The 21932-nt window shown below is 41.2% G+C and overlaps 1 protein-coding gene across 2 annotated transcripts in view; it reads left to right on the forward strand.

The window, feature by feature from the left end:
* The window catches only part of SORCS3 (sortilin related VPS10 domain containing receptor 3), a 595481-nt gene that overhangs the window by 450461 nt on the left and 123088 nt on the right, over positions 1 to 21932 (forward strand). The window lies entirely within an intron of this gene.

Genomic DNA, 21932 nt, shown 5'->3' on the forward strand with positions numbered 1-21932 from the left:
TGTGTGTGTGTGTGTGTGTGTGTGTGTGTGTGTGTGTGTGTGTGTGTCTATGAGTGTGTGTAATCATACTTGACCTTTGAGAGCAGCTTTGATTTCTCCCACTCTGCTTTCCCACCCTTCTGCTGCCAGTTGTGTTTGTAGGCTGTTTCCTATAGGAACCTTGATCTTTAGACTCTCCTGAGTTTACTCAGACCTATGCACCTGAATGACTTTCTCTGCCTCACTCCTGTTTCTTTGGTCCAGATTAGCCCCGTTTCCTGGGAGCTGGGTATGCCTCTCTTCCTCTGAACCACTGCAGCTGTTCTTGTCTGCCATTCCCTTAGCACATGGGCTATTAGGAATTGTTACTTAAATATTAGTGGATTTGTCTTCGTCTTTCCAAATTGAATTTTATACTATCTGAGGATAGGGACAATACTTTATACACAAATTTTTCTCCTCATCCTTGGCCCTAACGGAAAGCCTTTGAAAATCCACGGTACTCAGTGACTACTTGTCTTACTGATAGATTGTAGATGTAGGAGTCACTTCTTTTTAAAAATCAGTTGTGTAGACTTTTGAGGTCTGAAACACATGACATGTAGCCATCCACTCAAAAACCAGCTTGAAAAAGGGAGGGAAAGAGAGGTCTGTGTGGCTCCAGAAAATCCCTGTGTCTAAGTTTGCGTAAAAGCCAGAATCTAAGAATATTTTTGTCTAAATCTTGGCAGGTCATTAGCACTATTATTGCCTTATTCATGAATATTTATTGAACACATACAATGCAAAGTAAAGTCAACAAAGTATTAGGCATGACTCTGGCTCTCCCTAACTCTTGCTCTTGGCCTGCTTCTCTTTGCACCCAGTATATACCGTCTTGGGTCTTAAGTATTATCTCCATGTTCTGATGAATCTCAAGCCAGGGAGCTATAACCTCTGCCCTGGAAAGCAGACCTTCTTGTCTAATAGTCATCTTGATATCTCAACTTGCATGTTCCACAGCTAGAATAAAATCAACATGTCTACCTTGATCCTGATGCATTGGTGGCATTACCCTCTACCTGGTCACTCAAGGTAGAAACCTGGAAATCTGTCTATGACAACAAATTCAGTGAATCCAGGTCCCTGCTAATATCACCCTTAGTCTCAGATGGTTTTTTGTTTTTCATTCCATTCCCATGGTCCCAGTTTAAGGCTTTATTATTTCTTTATCTCTATTTAATTTTTTCAAGGTAGAAGCACAGAGATGATTTATGAATTTACCAATCTTATTGCCCTTTCCTTAATGCTAATACTGCATATAATGATGAACATGACAGGACCGTTTCTGGGAAACATGACTTAGAATTTTAAATGTTCAGATTTTTTAAAATTCATTTTTCCTTTTATTGCATAAAGTTTTCTGTAACTCTGCCGGCAGACATCCAGATTTTTTCCCTAACTATTCTGAAGTGTCTTTTTATTATTATTGTACTGCAAGCCAGCAAAAGTTTTTTCTTTGATAAGCATCAATTTTTATTTTGTTTGAAAGAGATAGGAGTTCCCGTTAGTCAATAAAATTTTATTGACAGCCTGCTACGTTTCAGGCCCCTGTTCTAGGAGCTGGGGTTAAGACAGTGAACATAATAAAATTCCTGCCCAAGTGGTATTTATATTCCAGTGGAAGACATGGGAAAATATGTATATAATATATACATCCATATATACATAGGTATGAAAAGCCTGTGAAACATTAGTGGTTGAGATGCTGTGGTTTTGAGTCCAATGGCCAGCATTTATCCCAGCCTTGGCAGGCCACACTTTAGCTGGGTGGTCTTGAGCTATACTTCATTTGACTTATCTGTAAAAAGAGGACAATTGAGTACTTAGTTTATTGGTTGCTGGGCAGATTCTGTTTGTTAATTACATTTGTAAAACACAAATACAGTGCTCTGTAAATGTTGCTCTCTATCTTTCTATCTTGCGCTATCATCTATTCATCTATCTACCAAATATATTAGATGATGATAATGTTTTAGATGAAAATTAATGAGGAATGTGAATGTTAGACATCTGTAGATACTACTATTTTTTTTTTTTAAGATGACCTGAAAAAGTCTCATTCGGTGAGTGGTGAACCAGAAGAGGGTGGCAGGAGTCAGCAGTCAGATGGGCACGTGGAGCCAGGTGTGTTAGGCCCTGTACTTTCTTGAGCCCCACATGGCAATGTGTCAGGAACAGGTAGAGATTTGAGGCTGGCTTTAGGAGCAGAGGTGTTGGGAAAACCAGGGCTGAAGATATAAGTTGGAAGCATGTCAGCATGTTGATGTCACTTTTGAGTTGCAAAATTGAAGTCATCTAGGGAATAAATATAGACAGAAAAGAGAAGGAATTCATAGACTAGGGCAGAGGGCACTCTAATATTAGGGAGATGAGAAAGAGGGAGTAAATGAGACCTAGAAACAGAGTTTAGAGATAACCACAGAAAGACCAAGGGTATTAGATTCCAGGACCTTGAAGGCTGTTTTCAGATTTTTAAAAAGAAAACTATGAGAGAGATGGGAAGCAATGGAATAACAATGCCCCAAATAATGCAAAAGGCCAATACTCTTGAGAAAAGCATGGAATTTCATCAACCACCAAACACAGATTAAATGCTATTATTTGCAACTATCAATTGACTAAATTTAAAATAAGGTAAAAGAATGTGAGTGGGTTACATATGAACCGCTGCTCATACTGAAGGTATAGTTGTGTATTGTTTGGCCATCAGTATTTAATGAGTCCTTTCCTTCTCATAGGTGAGTTTGGCCTTATGCATTGATCAGTATGATAGATGTGTCTTATTTCTGACAGTGTACGCTTAGCTTTTAGTTAAAATTGCTTCTTTTTTAAAAAAGTCATTATATGATCTCTTTTCCTGCTTTCCTGCCTCTGGGTTTCTTTGATAATTTTGAATATTTGTTCTAGCTACTTAGCTTTATGACTATAACAGCAAATCTTCTATTTCTGGATAATATCTATTGATTTCCTTTTGTGAGCCGTGATACAATTTCCATACATTTCTCTTTCCTCCCCTCTCTCTTAGATTCCTTCACCACCTGTTTTGGGTTGGTCATATTATCTCTTTGTTTGCTTTTCTATCTTCAAATATAATTCTCTTAGACTTAAATATTTTACGAAGTACTGTTGAACAAAGGTAGAAAAAACTAGCCTGTGTTTATGACCTGTATCCAATTCTAGTTTTGTTAATTAAACCATTCAGAGCATTTACATTCTGCTGTGAATGATCATTCCTGCATTTATTTTGATCTTAGTTATATGGGTAAATCTAGTTTCTTTCTGTAGTTTTTGCATTTTTTTCTTGGTTGTCTGAAGTTTGTCCTTCAGTTTTTCTTTTTTTTTTTTTTTAATTTTTTAAATTAATTTTTGAGAGAGAGAGAGAGAGAGAGAGAGAGAATGAGAAAGGCACTGGCAGAGAGAGAGAGACACACACAAAATCTGAAGCAGGCTCCAGGCTCTTAGCTGTCAGCACAGAGCCCAATGTGGGGCTCCAACTCAAACCTGAGCTGAAGTCGGACACTTAATTGACTGAGCCACCCAGGTGCCCCTGAAATTTGTCTTTTAGTAATGTCTTCAAGAAAGGTAAATTCTTTTAAAAAAAATGTTTATTTATTTTGTGAGAGAGAAAGAGAGAGAGAGAAAGAGGGAGAGAGAGAGAAAGTGTGAGAAGGGGAGGGGCAGAGAGAGAGGGAAAAAGAGAATTCCAAGCAGCTGACAACATAGAGCCCAATGTGGGGCTCCATCTCATGAACAGTGAGACCATAACCTGAGACAAAATCAAGAGTCAGATGCTTAACTGACTTAGCCACCCAGGCATCCCACAAAAAAGGTGAATTCTTGAATGTTGTAAACAGTTTCCCTCTTTAGGTTTAATTTCCTTTTTTAAGCTATAAAATGCATGTATTATTTGCTTTCCATGATAACTTTGCTCCATTAACTTACTGAATGTTACTGTGTCAGGTCAGTCTGATAATTCCCTTTTGGGTATCTTAATTTTTTCCCCCTTGATACCTAAAAGTCCTTTTTAAAAATATTTATTTTTAATACTATTTGCTTTGTTAATGTATGTTCTGTGGTTGATCATACTGTGTGAGTTTCTTTTCCTGAAATGTAAGTCTCATTCAGTTGGTTCAATTTCTCCTTCCTTTTTAATATCTCAGAACTTTCTGTTGCTTATATTTTGAAACATATATTTTATTTCAGTTTAATTATTTTGGTTCTCTTTCTCCAGAACATTTAGGATGTGTGCAGTAGACAGGAAAATCAAAGGAGAGTCATTATTTTTTTTTTCCCTTCTAATCAGTTTTAACTCACTGAGCAAAGTGATATTAAAACAAAACAAAACAAAACAAAACAAAACAAAACAAAACAAAACAAAAGGGCGCCTGGGTGGCTCAGTCAGTTAAGTGTCTGGCTTTGGCTCAGGTCATGATCTCACAGTTTGTGAGTTTGAGCCCTGCATCAAGCTCTGTGCTGCCAGCTCAGAGCCTAGAACCTGCTTCAGATTGTGTCTCCTTCTCTCCCTCTGCCCCTCCCCTGCTCATGCTCTGTCTCTCTCTGTCTCTCAATAATAAATAAACATTAAAAAAAAATACTGGAAAGTCTTACCCACATTATCCCTGAACAAGTATTTGGCAGTGTCCAGGATCTTTTTTATATTTTTTTGCTGCTCTTGTTGAACTTATTTTCTGAACTTTGCCGGCTTATATTTTATCAGTTTTGTTGTCCCAGTGTATCTATTCTTAGCTCTTGTATTTCTACTTTGAAGTCTTCTCTTACAGAGGTAATCTCCTCATCATACGGGCTATTTTTAATCATAGCAGTATGGGCACAATTTTCATTTGCTTCCTGGAAGCAGATTTATTTTCTGAGTCTGCTGTTTTTTCTGTCCCTTTCTCTCTCATTTTGCCATAGTATTTTATAATCCCTGCAATATTTTCTTTTATCTTTAGGTTCTTAACCATTATTCATTTTTTTTATGACATGAGCTCTTCTGGACTATTTGAGGAGATTCTTCTTGGTGACAGACCAGAACTCTTTGAGCTTAACAAGAATCTTCTTTGTTTCTCAGTGAGGTTCCATATAACTAAAGATAGTTTGTCTGTGAATGAGTTCTTTACAAAAGGTAAAACCACCTGGCTGCTTCTTCATCCAGCCACACCTCTCCAACTTCTTGTCATTAGTCAGCTCTAAGAATAAATAAACTGCCAATTCCTGGGCCACAGTCCCTAGGTTCCAAATAATTGATTGTTAGTTTTGCTCCTTGGGAAATGTCATCTTTGGAGAATGCTATTTCTCTAGCTTGATCTAAGATTTGTAGCTGTAGGCATTTTTTGCCCTGGTGCCTGTCGGTACTCTGTTTGTTCTTCACTGAATTTGGCTTCCACATATATTGTGTTTCAGGGTTATATTTTCATTGAGTATTGAGTTTGTATTTTTATTTCTTGTTTTCCTTGTTGCTCTAGGGTGATTTATGAGAGGAAAAGGGAAGCACCATTATTACTTGGCTATTTAAAACCATTTATAAACCTTAATCATGTATTTTCTGAAATGTCACAAAAGCTTACAAACTGATTTTCTCATTCCGAGACCAGCAACCCCCACCCCCAATCCATTCACAACACTACTTTCAAAGTAATTTATTTACAACAAAAATCAATGTTCCTGTCTTCAGTGGCTGCTCATCACCTATAGGTTAAAATCTAATTTCCTTAACATTGCCTACAAGGCCCTGTGCGATCTGGATCCTGCATACTCCATTAGCTTCATAGGAATCCCCATATACCTTCCTGGTTATATTTTACACTCCCGTAAACGATAAACCCGTTTGGTCTCCATACACACATCATGTCATTTGTTGCCTAACATGCCTTTCTTGCGTTTTCCCACCTGCTTGGAATGTCCCTTTACTGGACAAACTTATCCTTAGATTCATCTTAGGCATTGCTGCCTGTAGAAAGTCTTCCCTGGCATCCTTGATCAGGATTGGACCAAGCCCCTTTGCTGACTACTTAATCCACGTGTGTTATGTCTCCCCAGCCAGGTCTGTAAACTTTAAGAGGAACAAGACTATGTCTTATTCATCACTGTTTCTCCTGCACTTAGCATAATGACTGGTACTCAATAAATGTTTATTGAACTGAACTGAACTGAGAAGATAAGACACCGTCCTTATTCTCAGGGAATGCGGTTAGTTATCTTTTTAAAGCAAGGGAATCTTGTTTCCCCAACTAACAATATGAGACAACTTTGGGTAATTGCCAATTGTTCACTGCACGAGAAATGACCGTATGTAGGATGTCTCTGCATTTTTATAAAACTGCTGTCCAACAATTATCCATTATGTTATTCAGTACCCTTTTCATATTCATTCATTTAAATATATTAAAATACAGTCAGCCCAGTGGGGAACACAGACAGCTAAACAATTATTATGTAGCATGATGAGAGCTGTGTTAGCGCAAAGCACATGTTGCTCTTAAAGCAAGTGGGGGGAGCTTCGGAAGGAGGGTCTGTGCAAACTTTCCGGCAAGGGAGACTAGGAGTACCAGCTGGGTTAGTGAAGGCAAAAGAGCATTCCAGGCAGAAGGGAGGCAGGGATGAAGTTAAGAAAGTAAGAGAAAACAATGCCCGGGGATCTCTTTGTCCCAAGGATAGGTGTAGTTGTGGGAGGGAGTGAAGTGGCAGGACTGTCAGGTAGGACAGTCCTGGGGAGGTGAACCTTTTCTGTTTCCTTTCTTTAAATCTAGGTGATTGCGCGTTTCCCTCTTTGTAGTGCTAAAAAGCTCACCACTAAGTTTTGTGTCAATTATAGCAGCTTCCCTGCATCACATTGTGTGTTATTATTCTTCCTTTTCTCCTCGACTGCTGGCCATTTGTGTTTATGTGGCTGCTTTCCTTTATCTGTTGATTTGTTGTTGTGGCTTATTGCTTTTGTTTTAATTATTGGAAGTCACCTCGGAGAAATGTCTGAAATCAGTGCGAGTTTTGAATCTTTCTTGGAGGGGATGGGTTTTGAAAATTGAAATGGGCATCAGGAAAGGCTTTGTGGGGAAGGCGAGATTTGGACTGCAGTGCCTAATGTCTATCTCAGAAGCAAGGAAAAGGCAAAGACGCCTCATTCTGTTCATGGAAGTAAAGCTGCCGCAGAAGGCTTTTGGGAGGGCAGAAACTCCTCAGAGCAACGGTAGCTTCTCACTCCAGGGCTTAAACCCACAGGTTTATATGTGAGCAGGACATCAGGCCATCAGGGTAGATGGCATTCTGCCGACCCTACCAGCAAGCTACTGAAAAGAATGATCTCAAAAGCTGTAGTGCAGAGAGGCTTGGGTCCAGCACGCCCCCTCATGGGTGACCTCTCTGGGGAGTACCGCTAAGGTAGAGCTGGACATTGAGAACTGTGTCTTTTCTGAAAGATGCTTGCTGTCACTCCATAGTTGGGGTCTCAAAGGGGAGCCTTGTACAGCCACATTATTTTCTTTGCCTGCAGTTGGAACAGCTACATAACAATAGGAGGAGCATAAAGGACTTTGGTGGGTTTGGTTTTTCATAACTTTAAGGGGTCTATTCACTTGAATTTTCTAGTTTTGTAGAGTATTGGTATCTTTTATTTCGTTTTAGTGCCACCAGAGACATACACCTGAGGAAGAATCTTACAGAAAAGGACGCCAGTCCATCGCCAGTCCATCCCCTTCACTCTTTCTGGCGCCCCCCCCCCCCCCCCCCCCCCCCCCGCCGCCCTGCTAAATGTGGTTCTTGGCAGTTTTTACATGGAGTCTTAGGTAACTTGTAACAGGAGCTATGGAAAAATGGAAGAGGGTATCTGGCCCTCTTACCCCCTCCTTAAATAGCACACCTCAGCTTTTGTTTGTTCTGTATGTCAGGGTTCTTAGTACTTTTTGCATCTGATGAAAGCAATCTGCTAAGAAATGTTTGAAATTGCCAACTTTTTGTAGCACTGTTGGTTCCATGGGTCACAGGTCAGGCTTTTTGGGTGTGGACAACCGAACCATTCGGGATTCATGTGACATGGATCCATTTCCTTTCTCTGCAGATTAATAAATGTTATGTGTGTGTTTAAGGCATAATTGTTTACCCATTAGTGAGTCATATACAAATGTATATGCACACATTTGAGAGTAAAGTTAATAATGAAAAACCCAGGTAACTACTTCATAATAAACTTCCCATTAATTATGCATTAAAAAATTGACCCTTAAAAAACTTTGCCCTCCTAAAGGAAAGCTCCTCATGCCCAGTCATTTCTTTCTTTCTTTTTTTTTTTCAACATGATTATTTTTGATCTGTATCTTGTGTGTCGTTGAAGGGTCCCTATACTACTCATGTGGCTCCTACAGTTCAGAAGAGACCCCGAAGGTTCTGCCTCACCTTTTATTTTTCTATTGACAAAGAGGTAAAGATAGTCATCTTGATGGTTTTGCTTGAGGGGGCCTAGTGTTTGATCTCCAGCTTTCAGCCGAGCTGAAGATGTACAGAACACTGTGAAATCTGTTAATCTGTCAATGCCTTTTCTGTGCAGGGGGCCTGGGGGCCTGGGGTTTCATAGTGAAATCAAAAGGAGCTAATCCTTCCCAGAAGAGCCCTTGTTTTAATGGGAAAGCGTCTGCCTGAAATGCCTCCGTTCCACATGGATAAAAGAGAAATCGGCTTTCCTCTGTAGGGGCAAGGGGAGAGAGATAAGTTGGTTTCTGTGTTCCGAGCCAAGAAGGTTGGAAATCCTGTCTTTTCTCCTTATGGAGTAGCTTTTCTAATGATTATCCTGGAAAATAGGTAGTTCAGCAGTGATAGCAGTAAAATCCCTTCAGTGATAGGATTGATACCCTGGCTATTAGGAGGTATGATGAAGAAACAGGAACAGAGCCCTAATAAGCCATCGTAAGAGATTTGTGTGTCTTTACTGAACTATGCAAAGCATGGCCTCATCCTCCCTTCATGGCATGGGAGGTGGCCTTCAGTGTAATGAGGATTCATTTACTCATTGAATAAAGTTTTATTGTGAGTGCAGTTGTGGGGGGAAAAAAACAGTTCTAATACAGATATCTAAAACACAAGAGAAAACACTGACCGATCCATAATTAACATATACACACACTACATCTTCTAGAGGTGTAGATAAAGCAGAAAATTCAAAGGGAAGGTCATCCCAACTCTGCCAAATCCTTCTCAACGTCCACAACTAGACCAGTGTCAGTGTGGAGATCCACACTTTCAACTCCTGGTAATGTGTGGGTGTAGTCAGGAGAGAAGGCCCCCCTACAGCAAGGAATTCTGTGTGCGGATCAATGGCACGCAGAAAAGAAGTCCTAGGATAACTCCAGGGCTACAGTGAAGCCAGTCAGCAATTTTGACACAAGTTGCTGTTGTGAAGAGTTGAAAAGATGTTCTAGAAGCATTAGCAATTAACAAGTACTAGTAGCTAGGTAACAGATGCTTCTTGAGGTCCTTGATGTATGCCAGGTACACTGGAGCATGGCAGAGGAAGAAGGCATTGTTCTTGCTCTCAGACAGTTTATGATTCAAGTAGCCTGTGGTTTGATGTGGGGCAGAGGACCCTGAACTTGAACACCTGGGTTGTAGTCGGGGCTCCGCCACCTTACCAGCCAGGGAACACTGGGCGACTCATTTGGACTTTCAGAACGCTCATCTTCTCATTTCTGGAGAATGGAATGATGCCCCTGGCCCTGCCTGAATTGGAAGGTTTTTGTGAGGATCAAGGGAGATAATAATGGCTTTGAAATGCTTTGAAAACTACGGAACCCTATAAAACGCAAGGATCAAGAGATTAATCCGCATGCAAAAATCAGACTCGCAACATTTGTGTATGCACATTCTCATTTAAGAGTTTTTATAAGCCTGTCATATAGAAGATTCCTAAATCGTTTCCCCAAATTCATTTGGTAATTATTCATGGATTCAACTCATGTATCAACATACGTGCGTGATAGAATCTTCCCACATACCTTCCATAGTGCTTCAAAGAAACCAGCTTCTAATGACAGCTATGTAACTGTAGATATTCTGGGGTTTAATTATCTTGCCAGACTCTTGAGTACCTTCTTGTAGCATGTTTGCCCCCAGCTCCCCTGGGTTTTGATAGTTGTTTAAGAACCTGGTTTAGGCACGACTGTGGGAGGTAGTAAAGCCTCTCTGGCATGGCCACTCTAGAGTTATCTTTCTGCAAGAAAAAAAAAAAGCCCTGAGGCAGAAATTAATAGAGTGTAATTATTCAAAGAAAAACTATTTGGCAATATTTTAAATGATGTTAATTTGGCCTTAATGGGAGAGATTTGAATGTTAAATAAATAGCAATCTCATCATTAGGGACACATTTACAACACAGGAGTTTAAAGGAAAATGAAAGAGTTGCAGACACCATCTTCAAAAGAAATTCAATAAAGACATCTTCAGGTGAATATTCTTGAAGCGCTTTCAGAATCTTAAGTGAGTTGTTTTCAACAGCCAGCGCTAATGGAAGATCCTTAAATAGCATGTTGCTGGGATGTGTGTCCTGTACAGGCAATGATTTTAGTGGCTTGATGTAAAAGTTGCTGTTAGTGTTTGAAATGCCTCAGTGTACAAAAACAAATGAGCAACCTGATTGTGAAGGTCATGATGCTTAGTTGATCTTCGTGCTGGGCATCACAAAGGTCCTATCTCACATCCTTCTGGCTCCTGTTTGCTCCGCAGCTAGCTGTGCACACAGGTGGCCTGATGTCACCTTGCCTCAGCTGCACTGTGAACCTCTTGCTTTTTGTTCTGGGCTGATTCCTCCCTAAATGGGATACTTATGAGAGACCCCTTAGCCATCCTGATGCAGGTACAAACCTTGAGGTGCAAAGGTGTCAAGACCCTCCTGGACAATTAGACTGATAGGAGTCAGGAGCCAGGGGATACTCACTCATCTCTTCCTGTGTCAGGAGGGCGATACTGAGCCTCGTTCTCTAGGGGTCTTTAGAGTGTCCCCAGGGGGGTTGGGCCCCAGTTACTCATAGTAATAACCAGTTGAGTGACACTCCCTGGGACGGCTTTTTCTCCCTCCTTGTTTTCCACTCTCTAGTTCTGCCACTTCTGTTCCCTAGGATCATTTCTCAAACTCAAGCAAACAAACAGACAAAAGAGCCTCCCACAGAAAACAACAACAAGCACTACCTGCATAAAAGCCCTGGTCTCAGGCTCTACATTTCAAGGCAGATGGAACCCAACTCAAAGAAACTAAAAAAAAAAAAAACAAAAAAAAAAAACCCCTCAAATTTATGGAGTCCTTACTATGTATCCAGTATGTGGATAGATCGAACTATCCAAGAAAAGTAAAAAGAATCATCTTCATGGCTATATAAAATTTCTCAATCCAAATGCCCAATCCCATCCCTTCTGACTTCTCAGGCACCTGGCTTTACCCATTATCCTTCTTCCCCTATCTCTTCAATATTCCTTCCTGTTTCAGACTTACCATCAGTATTTAAATATTTTTAAATATATACTATCCTTAAATTAAAAAAAAAAACAAGAAAACTTTCTTTGAATCCCATGTTCCTGTCTATAAATGTCCCATCTTTCATTTGCAAGCAGATTTCTTAAGAGCTATCTATATTCATTGTCTCGTTTTTTCATTTCCTTCTCTTTAACCCACTTGAGACTGACTTGCTCCTTGTCCACTCCATTGAAATTACTTTTGCCAAGTTCATCAAAGATGTCTCTGAATTATATCTAGACAACACCTCTCTATAATTAACTTAGTTGACCCATCTGCGGCACTGGGGTCTCTTGGCTGCTGCTTCGTTCTGGAAGCACATTCACCCTTGCTTCTTTGACAATGTGTGCTTCAGCTACTCCTACTTCTCCAGCATCTAGCATCTTCTTCCTCTCCTAAACAGGTGCCTCTTCCTCTGTCTACCCTTGAAATATGGGTTGTTCTCAGAGCTTTTCATAGGTTCCTCTTCTCTGTTCACTTCCTGTGCTCTCTGAGCAATCCTGTCTCATTGATTCTTACAGCGTGGCATCAATTACCATCCAGATGCTGATGATTCCCCAGTGTCTCCTGCTGAGACAGAGAGGCTCCAGGAGGGGCTCTTTATTTACAGAATGCCCATCAATCCTTTTGGCTTGGTGTCTTTTTGCTCCTTTCAGAGCTTTGCTGTGCATGTCCCTAATAAATGGTGATGACTTGTTTATTTCCCAGGAGATCTGCTGAGGCTCTGTGAAAGTTACATACTGTTATTTACTAGGCCAGCATAGCAAGGAATGTTTTCCCTTAATCTCAGCGAATTGTTCTGTAATTTGCCCCATATTATAACACAGGTATTTGCTTTTCTAGTAGTACATGGATGGGATATGTCTGGCCCCAGGGTGTCGAATTGTTTCCATTTTGTGTATCACCTTTGAGTAATTACTAATAGCTGCACAGAAGGCTGTGTTGTCGTGCTTCAGTAGGAAAGACTGTTGCCGTTAATTAGTAGTGTCTCCATGGGCGTGAGAAGGAAGAGTAGTGGCGTGGCGTGTATGCCGTGCAGTGTATTTTATAGGAAAGGTGGCACTCATGGTGTTTAATTATCCGGGAGCCTCATATGATTAGGTGCAGCCTGTGAATGCTGGCCTGGAAAGTGGATATGTTGTCCAGGGGACCACAAGTGTTTCTGTCATTCAGCCCAAAAGAATGAGATCGGCCACACACCTCTCAGTCTCCTCCACTATTGGAAAATCTGTAATTTCCTGTTTCCAAAGCAGTGATGCTTCAGAATGCGGTTTCCACCTCGCCACACCACCAGTTATTACCCACCAGTCAGCAAAGTGAAACTGTTGTCACAGTTTATTTGTTGTGTCTCATGTTTATTTCATGCCAAATGCATGTCTGCTATGTGTGCATTTTCTTTTCTTTAATTCTACTTTAATCTTCCCAGGATCTTGGTGTGATGGGTATTATTCTCTTTAGTTTTTAAGGGTAGAGACTGAATTTCAGAGAGGGTTAGAGAGTCCCCCTTTGTCCTATAGCTCAGTAGATGGCAGGGTCAGGATATGACATCAGAGCTGTCTGGCTTCATAAGGGATAACAAAAGAGGACAGTGATCTATTTCTCATTTCATTTTCCCAATCGGAAGATGTTTGCATTAGCACCGAATAGCTGGTGTTCCCAGAACTTTTCCGGATGACTGTACAGGTAAAAAAGAGGCAGCTGTTGTCCCATTCTTGGTGGACACAAGGGGCAGGAAAGCCTTACTCCCTCCTTGTTCAGTGGACTGTTTGTCAGGATCTGTTTCTATTTTGTTTCAGATCAGAAACTTTCTGCACCATTAACCAAAGAAGGGCTTAATGGGATTCAGTACAATGTAATCATGCCCGCACCTCTGAGAGTCGTCCCTCACATGCACTTAGAGGATTATTCAAACACTCATCACTAGGGTGCAGAGGAGGGGGAGTGGCAGCATGGTTAATCATAGTTACCATCCCCAGCTCCACTTTCTCCAGCCTTCCCCACTTACCATGTACCTCTTGCCATGAATTATCCAGTTTCCATTGTGTGTTTCTGGGCACAGCTTCTCTTGAGTTCCTTTCTGGGGTACAGAGGAGCTACTGAGTCATGACCCAGCTGACCCCAGCTGACCCAGGGTGTCCCCATTGTCCTTCCCTTTCTAAGTCCCAGCAATTTCCCAATACCCCCTCTTCTAAAGCACAGCTCCCAGGAGGATCTCTTTTCTGGGGCCTTCTCCTATTAAAGATAATTGTATTGTAAAAACAACAGTGCCGATAATGAAGACAGTTGGGCTGTGGACTGAGAAGCAGACTATTAAACTCAGTCCTCTCCCCATTACCATTATAACGAGGATACATATCTATTTATTTCAGAGTTTCGGCTTTTACAATTTTTAATAGCTCTGCTTTTAACTCCATAGCTAGCTAATGGGGTAAACAAATGCTTTGGATTTCTGCAAGCAACTTTTAAGGATCTGATTCCGAAAGCCCTCATGGTCAGTCAGAACAAGGTCTTTTTGGAGTTTAAAAGTGGCGGAGCCATTGGCTGATCATAGCTTAATTTGATTGAGCACCTACTATGTACCCAGGGCTGTGAGAGGTTCTGTCTGAGACAGAAGTGTTGATCATTCATTCATTCATTCATTCATTCAACAACCATTTGTTAAGCACTTGATATGTTCCTGTTATTCTCAACGAAGGGAATATATTGGTAAACAAGACTGACAATGTTGTCCTCGTTCTGTTTCAGACTAGGTGCGGTGGTGGGACTACAAGGCCTGACACTCTCTCTAAGCAATGTTCAAAAGCTCTTGAGAAAGTGCTAGGCAATTTCTCAGAGTGAGGGAGATCCACGAGGCATGATATGATCAGAGATACTTTCCTGGAGAAGGCAAGGCTCAGGCTAGGTTTCCAAGCAGAGAATTGACTTGAGGAGTCTAATTTTCAGAACAGCAAATGCTCTAAGGAAGAGACCCTTCCATGGCAGGAAGCAGTTTGCCACCAGATGGGGGTGCAGGTTGGTGGGGGATGTGGGGGTGGGCAGTACAGCATTGCTAGATGTAAGTCTGTTCTCATCATTAACTCACTCAGTGACATTGGGCCACCACCTCCCTCCCTAGAGCTCAGTTTCCTTGTCACAAAAAGAAAGAATTGCATCCAAGAAGAGCTCTTAACCTTTTGTTGTTGTGGTTCTTAACAGTGGGAACTGCTTTTCATACAACCTTTCCAAGGAATTCCAAGATGCAAAACAGATACAAGGGAATGATCTAGTTTAAAGAGGGTCAGGGGGCTATAGGAGCTCTCCTACCCACTCAGCCTCTTCTTCATCCATTTTGGACACTCCCAAGGCATCACTGTAGGATTCCCAAACTCCATAGAATCCAGTTGGGAAGGCAGTGGAGTATATGATTCCAGAGTTCCCTTCTAATGCTGCAGTTCCAGAAGTCTGCTCACTCTACAGGATGCTTCATTTAGTTAAACATGGGCTGATGACTGTTATTCAGGAGTATTTCCCAAGTTATTTCTTCAGTGTTGGAATCAAAACAAAAAATATTTAGGTTGCAGCCCGTCCCTTAACAGAGTTGCTGAACTATCCTTTCCTCCTTTCCTTTCACATACATCTACTGAGGGCACAAGGTAGAAGCGGTACAATAGGTCAAAAATTAAAAAGCAAACAAGTAAAAGTTCCTGCCATAAGAGGGTTTGTAATCTAGTGAGAGAGATAATACCTATGCAAAACAGTGAAGAAGAAAAATAATTACGTGCTGTGATAAATTGATGAAATAAACACAATTGCAAGAGCCAATCATAGAAAAGACACTTCATTAATTCATCTATTCTCTCAGTCCCTCAATAAATATCTCTGAAGTTACTACAGTCCACAAAGCATGGGACCCCACTTTGGAGATTTTGTAGCGAAGGAGACAAACCCAGCCCTCTTCTCCTGGGAGTTTATGATTTACATGGATTCTCATCTCTGATAGTTATTGGGAGGCAAAAATAAGAGCATAAATTAGAAGAAAACTATGTGCATACATACATGCGTGTGTGTGTGTGTGTGTGTGTGTGTGTGTGTGTAAAATATCTCCAGATTTTGCTTTTGAGATTGGGACATATGAAGTGATTTCATGACAGGTGCATCCACATGTACTCTTCCCTCCCCCTTTCTAAACTGGGAGTCAGAAGGTCTGAACAGAAATCAATCCCAGCAATTTATTTTTAACTTCTTTCTCCTTAGCCAGGATTGATTTTTGTCTTTGTGATCAATGGCACAGAGAATAGCTCCATGGCCTGAGCAGCTGTTCAAGCGCTTGGTCTGGTCGGCCCCACATCTATCGAACAGAACATTAGAAGCCGATTATGAACGTAATAGAATGAAGATGTTTGAAGGATGGGCCTGATTACCCCTGCCTTCCTGGTGAGAGATGCCTGCAGGCAGGGGGCTGCGTTTGCAGGAGCCCAGGAGAACCATAGGGCAGGGGAGACAGGGACACACGCTGCCTGTCCCCAGTGGGCAGAAGCCAGAGACAGGAAGCCTGCAAGGACAGGGAGGCGCTGGAGATTCACTTCTCCTCTGCCAGCCTGACTCCCTCCCTCCTTTCCTTTTTAGCTCTCTCTTTTTCTTCCTCCAACTATTTCATCTTTACTACACCAACTGCTATTAGATTTGGAACTGCAAGTGAAACATCTGTTGTGAACTAGAAAAAAGAAAAAAAAAAAAAGAAATTGATTGGCTTTTCCCTCTCCGGGCTCTTGGGCTTTAAAATGGTCTGTCTTTAATCTCCATTCTCTCCTTCCTTGTTTTTCTCTAATCCAGCGTGTGTGTGATGGGACCATGAATTTAGCCACTTCCCCTCTCCCTGGAGCCTTGCAACCTCTAGAGGCCAGGCAGAATCGCTTCCACCTCCTCCTCTGAAAAATGTTTTGGGAAGGGAGGCACACCTTGTTGTAATGCGCAGTGGTGATTCCACCACCCTACCGAACCCAATTAGAGTGGAGAATCTGCTTGCCGTACCCCAGGCCTTCTGTCCGATTCTCTGGAATAAATGCCTGCGGTTTAACTGCCTGCCCCAGGTGGCGATTGCTTCCAGATTGCAGGATGGAGAAATAATCAAAGTGCTGTTAATACGATTGTGTTTATTATTTCGTTCTGCTGTGTAATTGCTTCTTAGGTATTCTGTGTGTGCGTGGGAGGGAAGGCGTGGAAGTGGTGGCTTCCTTACTTCCTCTGAAACGTCTGGTATGAGTCCTTGTGGAGTTGATTGAACCTTATATGGAGCCCTTCTGTATAAGAAATACTGTGATTCTCAGCATTTCCTTACTTAAGATTTGTCCTTTAACATTCTTCCGTGATTTTTACCTCCTGGCTAATTTTCTTACTGAATAATCTGTAGTTCTTGGGGAGTCAATTTCATATAATAGTAAGAGCTAACACTTATTGAGTGGCTAGTGTGAGCTAGGCATAGTATTAATGCATTTGGGCATTATGACATCCTATGAGGTAAATCCTACTCTTACCTCCATTTCTCTCAGGAGGCACAGAGAGGTGAAGTCATTTTCCTAAGACCACACAGCTAGTAAGGAGTGGAGCAGAGATTTTGACCCAGGCTGTCTGATACCAGTACACTTGTTCTGCTTTTTAAATGAGAGTCACAACCTAAATGTTCTTACATTTTGAGGCAATTGGGTCAAGAACAATGTAAGGGGCAGTAAGTAAGAGCAGAAACCTTTAACGCAAAGTAGCAGCCTACAACGTGTTTGTGGGGTCATTTAATGAGCGCAAAATAAACTGGCAGCATAGAATCTTAGGATATAAGAGTTGAAGAAGATCCTTATGCCGAGGACGCCAGGACCTAGGATGTGAAGGAATGAAGAACACAGAGGTGTGACAGTTTTGAGTCCCTGCTTTGTGTCTGGCACGTGTTGGGCCTGTATGTTGTGAGTGTGCCTTACCTGTTTGAGGATGAAACTGAGGTCCAGAAGCAGCTCAGTGCTTTTCCCAAAGATCCATAATAGCCAGTAGGGCTGAGGGAGGTTTGGAATCCATGTCTAGGCTCCTGATGCAAGGCTCTTTGTTAATTTTCCCAACAAAGAACTAAACAAAGGGCTGAAAAGTTTCAGAAAAATGAATTTCTGGTAACCCCGCTATAAGTCTTGAGTATTTTCTTGAAGCAGAACTATGTTCTTGATATGAACCACCTCTGCAAAGAGGAACAAATAAATAAATAAAATCTTAATAAGATTATTGAGCAGTGTGGTATAGACTTTTTATTGGAAATGTCAAGCAAAAATGAAGCAGAGTGTTTGTGTCAGATACTGCACAGAAAAAACACTTAATAAAACCTACACACACCCACTGTTTCTTGGCATTCCTCCAAAGCACCTCTTCTGGAACTGACCACCAGTGACCCGCCTTCTTAGATTTCACCTCCTGCAACCCCTTCAGATTTGCTGTGATCATTTTCTTCCTTCAAGATCCATCCCCACCTTATCCCCACCGTTTCTTTCCATCCCTCCCTTGATTAAATAGAACACTTCAGCTATATCCTGGTTTCTCTAGTGTTCCATCCTCAAATCTATCATCCCATTCAACAAACAGAAAACATATATGTGTGTGTGTGTGTGTGTGTGTGTGTGTGTGTGTGTGTGTGTGTAATATATGTGAGCCAAGTTCAAATTCAGGCTCTGCCGCTTTGGAGCTGTGTGTTCCTGTGCATGTCACTTTACTTACGAGTAAAGTGGAGCTGCATAGTATATATATATATATATGTGTGTGTGTGTGTGTGTATATATATATGTGTGTGTATATATATATATATGCATATATATGTATATATATGTATATATATATGCATATATATAACATATATTTTATATATATATATTACATTTGTATTCACTATACACTTATGTACATATATATGTATATACTCTATATATATGTATATAGTTTATGTGCATATATATGTATATACTCTATGTATGTGTGTGTGCATGTTGTATGTGCACTGATTTGTTAGTACTTCTGTACAGAGCATGAAAACAAGTGGAGTAAATTACTGTGGTTCTGAGCTGGTATTTCTCTCTTCTGTGGCACATAGCCTTCACCCTGCTCAGGGTACCATAGCATTATGGTGTTCTATGGCCATTTGTACATCTTCTATGCTAGGCTTGTTTTTACAGAGAAATGGTGAACTCCATGAGGTCACAGTCCTATGACTCCCATGGTACCTGATACAGCCTGGGCACAAAAGTGCTGAATAAGTTTTGATAAATGTAACATATGGTAGAATTGGGGCCAGTATCCGTAATGAGATGTGTAAACATGAGCAATGTTCGAGGAATAATGTGAGTTTGGCCAGACCTTTAATTAGTATGTGGAGTCAGCAGTAGGTGGGGAAGAACATCTTGTAATCTGCTTCTCTATTTCCCACAGGGAAGCACACTCTCTTATCGCCTCTGGTTTTCCATGTTGTGGTGTTGCCAAACACTCAAAGGATTATTTAATGTAAAATCACGACCCACTTGTGAAAACCCATGCAATTATCTCCACTTTGTGTTTTTCTGATCTTGACTCAGCAGACACAGTCTGAAGCAGCCTGGCAATGTGAAAAAGGCCTGGGGTTTCAAGTCAGAAGTTCTGTGGTTGGCTTTGAGACTCACCATTTAGTAACAAGGTGACCCCTTAATTAAGTAAGTTAAGTAAGACCCCTTAATTCTAAAATGGGAATATACTGAGACCTTCCTCAAAGGGTTGTGCTCTGACCAAATGAGGTTCAGTCAAATAATAAAACTAATGCATAGAAGAGCATACCCTACAAATATTAATTGTTATGACATGGATGCTAAGTACTGAGAGAGGCTGTGTAGTATCTTCTCTGTGTGGTCATTGTGCATGAGAGCACGCAGTGCATCCAAAGTGTGAGCACAGAGCTTGACTCTCCAGTGGTGGTGCTTCTGCTGGAGGACGAGAGCAGCACGACATGCGGAGTGCAATGGTGAGGCTCCAAGTAGCAGGTGGCATTTCACAAATATTCATGGCTCTCTTGGGGAGGTGGCAGTGTTTCTTGAGAAAAAGCTTGACAGATGGCTTAAATCTGTCCACTGCTGTCCCAAACTTCACTCATGAGGCACGCAAATCCCATGTTGGCGAAGTTTTGCCGTCATATCTAGCAGCCCACACATATTTCCAAGACCGTCTGGAAATCCCACGTCCCAAAGAAGCATCCCTGCTTCTCTAGAAAATTAATGACTTTGTTTGTCATGCCCTTTTATGTTATGTAAAATATCTTGAGCATATCAATAAAATTAATCATTCTTTAAGTGGCTCTATATGCCTGCCATTCATCTTGTGTGGCTGAATACACTTCTGTTCTATATCTCTGCCCATCCATTTCTTGCTTCTCTTCTCACATTCCTTATTCCCCATTGGTTTGTGGATAGCTATAGCCTAATTGGGAAATTTCAGTGCCCCCACACAATCAATAGATTGGGTATTTGGATCATCATTTTGATTTCGGTCTTAGTCTGTTCAGACTGCTACAGCAGATATAGCATATAATAGAATCTTATGTACAGATAACAGAGTATTTCCCACAGGTCTGGATGCTGGGAAGTCCAAACTCAAGCAACCAGCAGATTTGGTGGCTAAAGAGAACCCATCTCCTAGTTCATAGACACATAGTAGAAAGGGCAAATGGAGCTTGCTGGGGTCTCTTATAAAGGCACTAATCCCATTCATGAGGGTTCCACCCTAATGACCTAATCACCTCCCAAAGACCCCACCTCCAAAGACTATCACACCTAGGATTAGGTTTCAACATAGGAATTTTGGGGGAAAACAAACATTCAGTCTATAGCAATTTCCCAGTGCAAATACTTCTAAGATCTTTGGGTTTTTAGGTACATACCACAGGTCACTTATAACATTCTCATCGTTACAGCTGTAGAACACTTTACAGTTACATGAAAGCATTTTGTTATCTCATTTACTTCTCCCTAAGAAAAGGGTAATTATTTTCTCCCTTTTTATAAAACAATAACCCTGAAACTCCAAGAGATTAGTTACCATGCCAGAATTGCCTGTGTGATACCTGGCTAAGCTGAAACTAGAAAGACAGATGTTCTATACACCAGCACCTTACACCCTTCTTCCTTCTCCTTTCCCACTATTTTGTTTTTATTTTCTAAAATTCTGGAATAGTAGAAAAAAAGACAGAGGCTGGTGTTGGCCTGGGAAGATTTCAGCCAATTAATTGGCCTCATAGCATCTACCTGTGCAAAGGAAACAGGTGACGTGAGGTCTCAAGTTGAAGAGAAAACTTACATAAGGGTAGGAAGATGGTAGAAGCAAGTCTCTTTGTAATATCTGCTCTAGCCTCCTCAGTCCCATCTTTTACAAAATCATATTAAACTCACAGTCCACAAGGAACAGGACCATTCCCTAGAGATGAAGGAGCAGATGTTTTGGTAATGAGTTTTAACATGTTTCTTTAGAGGTTCCATGAGTAGTGATTTTTTTTCTTTTTTAATGAAGCTCTGGGACAAAGTAGATGGACTGGGTTTTAGCTTTTAGCTGTTATTATATTGATCTTGAGCATCTTGATACTCCCAACTTTTGTTCTCCAAGACAACAATTCAAGTTCATATCTGTTCTTTTTTATTTCTACACTTACCTTTGCCTTTTTATATCCCCACCCCCTGCAAAAAAAAAAAAAAAAAAAAAAAAAAGAGGGAAGGCAAAGGACTTTCATCCTGAAGGGTCTTATGGGAATTCCAAGAACTTCTTGTCCTCCCTCTAAGTCATGAAAGCCCGAACACAAAGATAAAGCTTGAGGGGCGCCAGGGTGGCGCAGTCGGTTAAGCGTACGACTTCAGCCAGGTCACGATCTCGCGGTCCGTGAGTTCGAGCCCCGCGTCGGGCTCTGAGCTGATGGCTCAGAGCCTGGAGCCTGTTTCCGATTCTGTGTCTCCCTCTCTCTCTCTGCCCCTCCCCTGTTCATGCTCTGTCTCTCTCTGTCCCAAAAATGAATAAACGTTGAAAAAAATTTTTTTTAAAAAGATAAAGCTTGCAACCTTTAATGGTTCAATCTCTGGCATAGACCATGTTGGCTATGTGGTCTCCATAAGTGTCTTCTCCATAAAGTCATCCTGCCTGAGGGCAACAAGAAGAATTTCAGTCCTCTATCCCTGACCAGGTGCACGATGTGGCTAGCCCAGCACTTCCTGAAGCCTCCAGTTTGTATATATAAACTGCCACTATGGTCATGGTCAATCCCCATTAGGCCCCCATGATGTTATACTGGTGCAGGTCTCTATACCTCTAGCTCAGCAGGGACAAGTCATATACAATGAGCATTTACTATGTGCCAGCTTTGGGGCTAAAGCTCTTTACATGGTGTTCTGTGTTTACTCCTCAAAATAAC

The sequence above is a fragment of the Herpailurus yagouaroundi genome, unplaced genomic scaffold, assembly GCF_014898765.1.
Source record: "Herpailurus yagouaroundi ecotype Mexico unplaced genomic scaffold, PumYag 163, whole genome shotgun sequence".
In the NCBI taxonomy this organism is placed as follows: Eukaryota; Metazoa; Chordata; class Mammalia; order Carnivora; family Felidae; genus Herpailurus; species Herpailurus yagouaroundi.